The sequence below is a fragment of the Neodiprion lecontei genome, chromosome 2 (genome assembly GCF_021901455.1).
Source record: "Neodiprion lecontei isolate iyNeoLeco1 chromosome 2, iyNeoLeco1.1, whole genome shotgun sequence".
Classification (NCBI taxonomy): domain Eukaryota; kingdom Metazoa; phylum Arthropoda; class Insecta; order Hymenoptera; family Diprionidae; genus Neodiprion; species Neodiprion lecontei.
In genome coordinates, this window is record NC_060261.1 from 35,549,215 (window position 1) to 35,558,349 (window position 9,135).

The window sequence follows — 9,135 nt, forward strand, 5'->3', positions numbered from 1 at the left end:
GATTGGGCGCAGTCCCAATGCGCTGCGATCAACGCATCGAAAGTTACAGCCAAAAAACGAAAACCTGAATTTTCGACATTTTTCAGCAGGTGTATTTTTCTTCTCAATTTCTCTCCTGTTGATCCCACGCTCTTTTCGCTGCGTTTTCTGAGTTCCTTGGGGTCCAATTGGTCGGGAAAGAGTCATACGAATCAATTCTGAGACGAAAAATTTTTTGGTCAAAAAAAAAGGAAGGTTAACCCCTTTGTATTTTTGACGAAAATTTTCGCGATTTTAAAAAGTGCTGGAATCAATTCTTTCAGGCACTATTCTGACGTAATTTTGCGAGAGAAATCAATTGGGCGCAGTCCCAATGCGCTGCGATCAACGCATCAAAAGTGACGGCCAAAAAACGAAAACCTGAATTTTCGACATTTTTCAGCAGGTGTATTTTTCTTCTCAATTTCTCTCCTGTTGATCCCACGCTCTTTTCGCTGCGTTTTCTGAGTTCCTTGGGGTCCAATTGGTCGGGAAAGAGTCATACGAATCAATTCTGAGACGAAAAATTTTTTGGTTAAAAAAAAAGGTAGGTTAACCCCTTTGTATTTTTGGCGAAAATTTTCGCGATTTTCAAAAGTGCTGGAATAAATTAATTGTGGCACTATTCCGACGTAATTTTGCGAGAGAAATCGATTGGGCGCAGTCCCAATGCGCTGCGATCAACGCATCAAAAGTGACGGCCAAAAAACGAAAACCTGAATTTTCGACATTTTTCAGCAGGTGTATTTTTCTTCTCAATTTCTCTCCTGTTGATCCCACGCTCTTTTCGCTGCGTTTTCTGAGTTCCTTGGGGTCCAATTGGTCGGGAAAGAGTCATACGAATCAATTCTGAGACGAAAAATTTTTTGGTTAAAAAAAAAGGTAGGTTAACCCCTTTGTATTTTTGGCGAAAATTTTCGCGATTTTCAAAAGTGCTGGAATAAATTAATTGTGGCACTATTCCGACGTAATTTTGCGAGAGAAATCGATTGGGCGCAGTCCCAATGCGCTGCGATCAACGCATCGAAAGTTACAGCCAAAAAACGAAAACCTGAATTTTCGACATTTTTCAGCAGGTGTATTTTTCTTCTCAATTTCTCTCCTGTTGATCCCACGCTCTTTTCGCTGCGTTTTCTGAGTTCCTTGGGGTCCAATTGGTCGGGAAAGAGTCATACGAATCAATTCTGAGACGAAAAATTTTTTGGTCAAAAAAAAAGGAAGGTTAACCCCTTTGTATTTTTGGCGAAAATTTTCGCGATTTTAAAAAGTGCTGGAATCAATTCTTTCAGGCACTATTCCGACGTAATTTTGCGAGAGAAATCAATTGGGCGCAGTCCCAATGCGCTGCGATCAACGCATCAAAAGTGACGGCCAAAAAACGAAAACCTGAATTTTCGACATTTTTCAGCAGGTGTATTTTTCTTCTCAATTTCTCTCCTGTTGATCCCACGCTCTTTTCGCTGCGTTTTCTGAGTTCCTTGGGGTCCAATTGGTCGGGAAAGAGTCATACGAATCAATTCTGAGACGAAAAATTTTTTGGTTAAAAAAAAAGGTAGGTTAACCCCTTTGTATTTTTGGCGAAAATTTTCGCGATTTTCAAAAGTGCTGGAATAAATTAATTGTGGCACTATTCCGACGTAATTTTGCGAGAGAAATCGATTGGGCGCAGTCCCAATGCGCTGCGATCAACGCATCAAAAGTGACGGCCAAAAAACGAAAACCTGAATTTTCGACATTTTTCAGCAGGTGTATTTTTCTTCTTAATTTCTCTCCTGTTGATCCCACGCTCTTTTCGCTGCGTTTTCAGAGTTCCTTGGGGTCCAATTGGTCGGGAAAGAGTCATACGAATCAATTCTGAGACGAAAAATTTTTTGGTCAAAAAAAAAGGAAGGTTAACCCCTTTGTATTTTTGGCGAAAATTTTCGCGATTTTCAAAAGTGCTGGAATAAATTAATTGTGGCACTATTCCGACGTAATTTTGCGAGAGAAATCGATTGGGCGCAGTGCCAATACGCTGCGATCAACGCATCGAAAGTTACAGCCAAAAAACGAAAACCTGAATTTTCGACATTTTTCAGCAGGTGCTTTTTTCCTCGTATCTTCTCTCCCGTTGATCCCACGCTCCTTTTGCTGCGTTTTCTGAGTTCCTTGGGGTCCAATTGGTCGGGAAAGAGTCATACGAATCAATTCTGAGACGAAAAATTTTTTGGTCAAAAAAAAAGGAAGGTTAACCCCTTTGTATTTTTGACGAAAATTTTCGCGATTTTGAAAAGTGCTGGAATCAATTCTTTCAGGTACTATTCCGACGTAATTTTGCGAGAGAAATCGATTGGGCGCAGTCCCAATACGCTGCGATCAACGCATCGAAAGTTACAGCCAACAAACGAAAACCTGAATTTTCGACACTTTTCAGCAGGTGTATTTTTCTTCTCAATTTCTCTCCTGTTGATTCCACGCTCTTTTCGCTGCGTTTTCTGAGTTCCTTGGGGTCCAATTGGTCGGGAAAGAGTCATACGAATCAATTCTGAGACGAAAAATTTTTTGGTCAAAAAAAAAGGAAGGTTAACCCCTTTGTATTTTTGACGAAAATTTTCGCGATTTTGAAAAGTGCTGGAATCAATTCTTTCAGGTACTATTCCGACGTAATTTTGCGAGAGAAATCGATTGGGCGCAGTCCCAATACGCTGCGATCAACGCATCGAAAGTTACAGCCAAAAAACGAAAACCTGAATTTTCGACATTTTTCAGCAGGTGCTTTTTTCCTCGTATCTTCTCTCCCGTTGATCCCACGCTCCTTTTGCTGCGTTTTCTGAGTTCCTTGGGGTCCAATTGGTCGGGAAAGAGTCATACGAATCAATTCTGAGACGAAAAATTTTTTGGTCAAAAAAAAAGGAAGGTTAACCCCTTTGTATTTTTGACGAAAATTTTCGCGATTTTGAAAAGTGCTGGAATCAATTCTTTCAGGTACTATTCCGACGTAATTTTGCGAGAGAAATCGATTGGGCGCAGTCCCAATACGCTGCGATCAACGCATCGAAAGTTACAGCCAACAAACGAAAACCTGAATTTTCGACACTTTTCAGCAGGTGTATTTTTCTTCTCAATTTCTCTCCTGTTGATCCCACGCTCTTTTCGCTGCGTTTTCTGAGTTCCTTGGGGTCCAATTGGTCGGGAAAGAGTCATACGAATCAATTCTGAGACGAAAAATTTTTTGGTCAAAAAAAAAGGAAGGTTAACCCCTTTGTATTTTTGGCGAAAATTTTCGCGATTTTCAAAAGTGCTGGAATAAATTAATTGTGGCACTATTGCGACGTAATTTTGCGAGAGAAATCGATTGGGCGCAGTCCCAATGCGCTGCGATCAACGCATCGAAAGTTACAGCCAAAAAACGAAAACCTGAATTTTCGACATTTTTCAGCAGGTGTATTTTTCTTCTCAATTTCTCTCCTGTTGATCCCACGCTCTTTTCGCTGCGTTTTCTGAGTTCCTTGGGGTCCAATTGGTCGGGAAAGAGTCATACGAATCAATTTTGAGACGAAAAATTTTTTGGTCAAAAAAAAAGGAAGGTTAACCCCTTTGTATTTGTGACGAAAATTTTCGCGATTTTGAAAAGTGCTGGAATCAATTCTTTCAGGTACTATTCCGACGTAATTTTGCGAGAGAAATCGATTGGGCGCAGTCCCAATACGCTGCGATCAACGCATCGAAAGTTACAGCCAAAAAACGAAAACCTGAATTTTCGACATTTTTCAGCAGGTGCTTTTTTCCTCGTATCTTCTCTCCCGTTGATCCCACGCTCCTTTTGCTGCGTTTTCTGAGTTCCTTGGGGTCCAATTGGTCGGGAAAGAGTCATACGAATCAATTCTGAGACGAAAAATTTTTTGGTCAAAAAAAAAGGAAGGTTTTGTATTTTTGACGAAAATTTTCGTGATTTTGAAAAGTGCTGGAATCAATTCTTTCAGGCACTATTCCGACGTGATTTTGCGAGAGAAATCGATTGGGCGCAGTGTCAATAAGCTGCGACCAACAGACAACGAGTTACAGTAAAAAACGGAAGATTTCCTTCGTCACTTTCCTGCTATTGGTCCCACGTTCCTTTCGATGCGTTTTCTGAGTTCCTGGGGGTCCAATCAACCAGACGATGGTCATACAAATCTAATCTGATTTGAAAATTTTTGGGCTCCTAAAATGAAGAAAACTACGACGACTTACAAACCTACCGCCGAGTAGAGCAGAGTTTGTTTTTTGAAATATCAATGATTCTTAGTAACGCTTGAATCTATGCTTTGATGCACTTCGTCGTAAATTCACGAAAGGAATTCAACGCGCATAGTCTTAACTCACAGATCAACAATGAATCAAAAGTTACCGCAGTAATACATCGCATCCGTTTCAGGTTTTGAAAGAGACGGGGAAGGAAAATGACAAATTTATGCCTAAAAAGTATTTGTTTTATTTCAGTTGTAGTTTATTCAATATACCTAAATTCTAGTACAAGTGTTTGTATGCCAGTGTAAAGTAATTTAACAAGTCGACAGGTAGAATTAGAATAATTCCAGGATATGTAAGTCGAAGGAAACATCCATTATTGTGTCGACATTGCGGCCCAAGTCGTGGGTCCTCCTCAGGTCATTTCATTATTTTCACGCATGTATATCAAGAAATAATGTGCTTTGAGACGTTCCAACGGTAGAGTTGAGAACTTATTGCTGAACATCAGAGAGTTACCCATTTCCACATGATGCTGGCTGCATTCACCTTCCGAGTAACACAGTCTTCACAATGGTAAGCCCAAGCCGACGATACAAGAAATTAATAATGAGAATAAATTTCGTTCCAAATTCGTAGCAAAACAGTGATTTAATTAAAGTATAGGTACCCGAGAGACGAATGTATACATATTTAGATCAGATGTAATGATGATGCAGAGACCAAAAGGTATACATGTATACGCAGTCCATGTACGATATTAATATATATATGTATATAATTATAATATATATATATATACATTATAATATATATGATCCATTTACGATTAATACGCGATGCGTACTGTAAATTTTATGATTTTCCAGGAGACAAACTAGATTATCTACAATAATACGGCTATGATATTATATAAGAACAGAAGAATTATTCATTTCGAAATGGGACTCTATTCGACACGCGCTCGATGTATTCCATAACATTAATATTCATAATTATTCCAACAACTTTTCATTTGCTCTCTCGATCTTGAAGTTTCGTAGGCATAGAATCGAAACGCCGTTGTAGCTAGTCGGAAGTCAAGTATCTACGTTGGATCAGAATTAGTTGGTTTGAATTAGAGTAAAAGATAAAGCGAACATGAGAAACAAGAAGTCCAATATACATTACTTCAAGCAGAATACAAAAAATGTCATATGAGATAGTTATTTTGGTAGTTTGTAAGTATAGTTCAAGTTCTGTCCTGCACACACGTGCATTGTATCTCTGTAGGATACGGTATTTATGATATTGTATTATTGCTGTTTCATGTAAACTGTAAGTAAATCCATAAATAAACAAATTTCCCCGTATGCTCTTCGTAGTTTCAAGATGTAAAAACAATACTTCATGACCTCTGTCATTATTTATAACTCTGTATCCCTTCAGCTAAACGAGGCGTAATTAACGCGATGACAGATAAATTGATAGCATGAGGGTAGTAACACTTGCTGCTATTTTCACTTGACCGGTCGTTGTTCTGTTCTGCATCATTTTCATGTACAAGGGTTGAATATAATGAGCACAGAAGAGCAAGCGTCATGGTGATGGTAAAAGAAGCGAAAAAATATCAATATCAGAAAGTCATCGACCTGTCGTCCGCTCACAGTTTCTCCCCTCTTCTCATTCCTCTTTAAACGTTGCAGATCGCATGAAACAAGGTCAAGTCATGGCATATGTCGATTATACAATGTGCGCACGCGATATACATACAGCATAAAACGTGTAACGCAAAAATAATGTACCTGCCATATGCGAGGATATGTTCGGAATAATTTCGGTCGGTGCATGCGTGTGTACTTACGCATTACGTACAGCATAAACGCACACACACGTCTGTCTCTACACATGTAATTGGGGTTGCTGCAGGGGCGAGGCCATGACGCGTTACAATGAAGACGCGATGACATAAAAAATGTTAATCCATTTTGCCTGACTCACAACCGCGTGATGGTAAAAAAAAATCCACATTATCCCCTTGTCATCTCCTCTCTCTTCGTCTTGTTTAAAAAAATACAGATGGAAGAATGAATTTACTGTTTCACAGTCCGAATTATCAATCTTTACCATAAAAATGTCTCCAAATAAACGAAATCTTGTTGCCAGTTTTTTACTATGAAGCATAGACCTGTATCGCGTTTCGCACTGGCTGCAGTGCAGTGGTCTTTTGCTGCTGGGAGCTTGTGACTGCAATCTATAATCGTATGCAGATGCTTACTTCGGATAACAGGCGAGATCCATTACCGTAATCCAGACTCGGATTTTTTTATAATGCAGATGCATAAATCGGATTAGGCACCGTATGAATGTTATCACTGATGTGCCGGTTCAATCTTCACCCTGTACTAACGTGTATTATAAGCTTTGCCTAAACATGAGGTTATTGAAAAGTTTTTTTACTCACCTCTCTGACTTTGCGCGAAACGACCGGATACTTGACGAAACGCCAGGTGTTGCATTCGGGTTTATTTGTTGCTAAATAAATCAAATGACTGCAGCCGCTGTGAGAATTTGCCCCAAGAGAGTCTAAGAAGTTTTCACGATCGAAATGTGAGGGCCAATCAATCAGAGGAAGCCAATGGTTGACATTCGTTGGTGATTTGCGAAAAAGTTGTTGAGAGTTTTTGTGTATCGGCTGGAATACCGGTCGGGACCTTTGACTGCTTTGACCGTTGAGAGTCGGGTGTTCTTTGTCCGTGACGGATCACACATCGCTTTGGTACTATTCTGGCGCTAGACTGGAGCACCGAATGAATTTGTTTACAAAACACCCTGCTCTCATCTCGTCTCCGAGTCTTTGCGCGCAGCCTGAGGACTGAGTCGTTTTGTTTTCACCATAATTTGTCTCGGAGAGAAGAGAAATGGGCATCGTTTGGTAGTCACGTTTCAGTCCTCTCGATTTGTCAGCTAGAGATAGCTATGGAAATAGCTGGTCGCCATGTATCGTGTACCCTGAGTGCAGGCTGAAGCTAACGATAGTCAGTTTATTAGACACGAATGCTTCTGTAATCTACTGGAAACGCGGTTTAAAATTTCATTGACAGAGTAATTGAAATCGGTCGCATTCGATATGTCGTTGTAAAGTTTCAAATTCCCTATAAAAATTCTCACATGAGGTACGCACGATCAATCGCGGCTAGTGATGTGGCAGGCTTTGTCGCTTGACGTTGATTTGACGTAATTGGCACCAGGAAGGAGCCCGATACGGGGTAGGAATGATTGGGATAAGCCTGGATCATCCGAGCGTTGATCCATGGGAGGGTTTAGGACGGCGAAGGCTGAATTTCCACCTCAGGATCCAGGGCCACGGATTTCGGAGCCTGCCTGCCTGCCTTTTCAACCGGCCACTGAGGGGTCGTCATCCCTCCCTAAGCCTGTTTTATTGATATCAATTTAACACCAGCCTGAGTTCTTTATATAGACGTTTTATTTAATGCCGTATGATCGAAGGTGCAGAGCGCAAAAACCCTCGCTGTGTGATCAGTTTCGTTTTCCTTCAACCGCGTTGAACATTTTTAATTATCAACTAATTTGAGCGTAATTACAAACGCAAGAAATGGAGAATTCCACGAATTCGGAGAAGGGCACAGAGGCAAATTCTAATTCTAGTACAGATGTCTTACCATTAGCTGTTGGACTTTTTCAGACTTTGTTTGAACATTACCAATGCCTCAGAATATATATTCAAAATTCTTTGAAAGCCACCCCGAGGGTAAGATAAATCATGAATTGTGTAACGGACTATCCAGTATCTCAAATCTACAGTTTGCCGTGTAGATCTGCATTTTTCAATCAAACACAGTTCTCATCAAAATACGTACTGACCTTAACAAGGAATATATTGTCCCACTGCAAGATGCAAACCGGTTTATTTGAGACAATGGTAAAACATTTCAGGAAATATTATATCACACGTATAACACCCGGAGTCGGCGAAGCCCCGAGTTTGTCGTTTACTCGTTGGTAACTTCCGCGCAAAACGAGGTTCGATTTCAGGTTGGGGGATCAGGTGTATACCGCGCAACAATCGTCGACTAAATTGAATGGGGATTCCCTCGCCTTGGTTCTTTCCTTCCTCACTAATACGAATACCAAACACTCGACGAATTCTGATGGGAGAACGAACACCTGAGTATGCGATTCTCCGCGGAAGGGAAGCTGCGTAACGCGCCCGGAATCCTAAGAGCACACAATCCGAAAGCCCAGAGACCGTGGACTTCGATGCCCGCAGGAGACTGGAGACCATGCAGAGCTTTCAGCCGTCCCTTCCTCCCACGATCTGGACCGACCCTCCGGATTCAAATCCAAATTACATACTTTGGCTCTCATCCCATGATCCGGTGCAACAAAGCCTCGGGCTGTCTGGAAACTGACGTTTGGCGAACGGTGCGTCGATCAGTATTCCAGTGGATAGAGAACGGGCGGTTTCAGCAATTGAAAGGGTCGATTATACGAGTGAAAAAACAATGGTCAGAAATGTACCGCGTTGAGAGCTTTAACATTTTCATTAAACATTCTTCTTAACTATTACCGTTGCTCGTTGTCAGACGACTCGATTTCACGGCGGATCCACATACCGGTTCCTCTGCGTTCCCCGTGCATCGTCATCGAGCGAAGAGCGTATAATTTTAACAAATGTCCTTTTGCTCACCCAGACGCCCCTCAGCCAGTTACGCTACGTTAAGTGACATGCTAATCTCGCAACATTATTAGCACCGTATACCGCATGATTCGTGCCTTGATTTATTGATGTTAAGGTAGAGAGCCTTTACTATTCTTCGGTAATTGTTGATATCGGCGCGATATTATTAGGCGTTTTGGTTAGCACGCAATTTCAACCACCATACATCGATAGCACAGAACATCGTC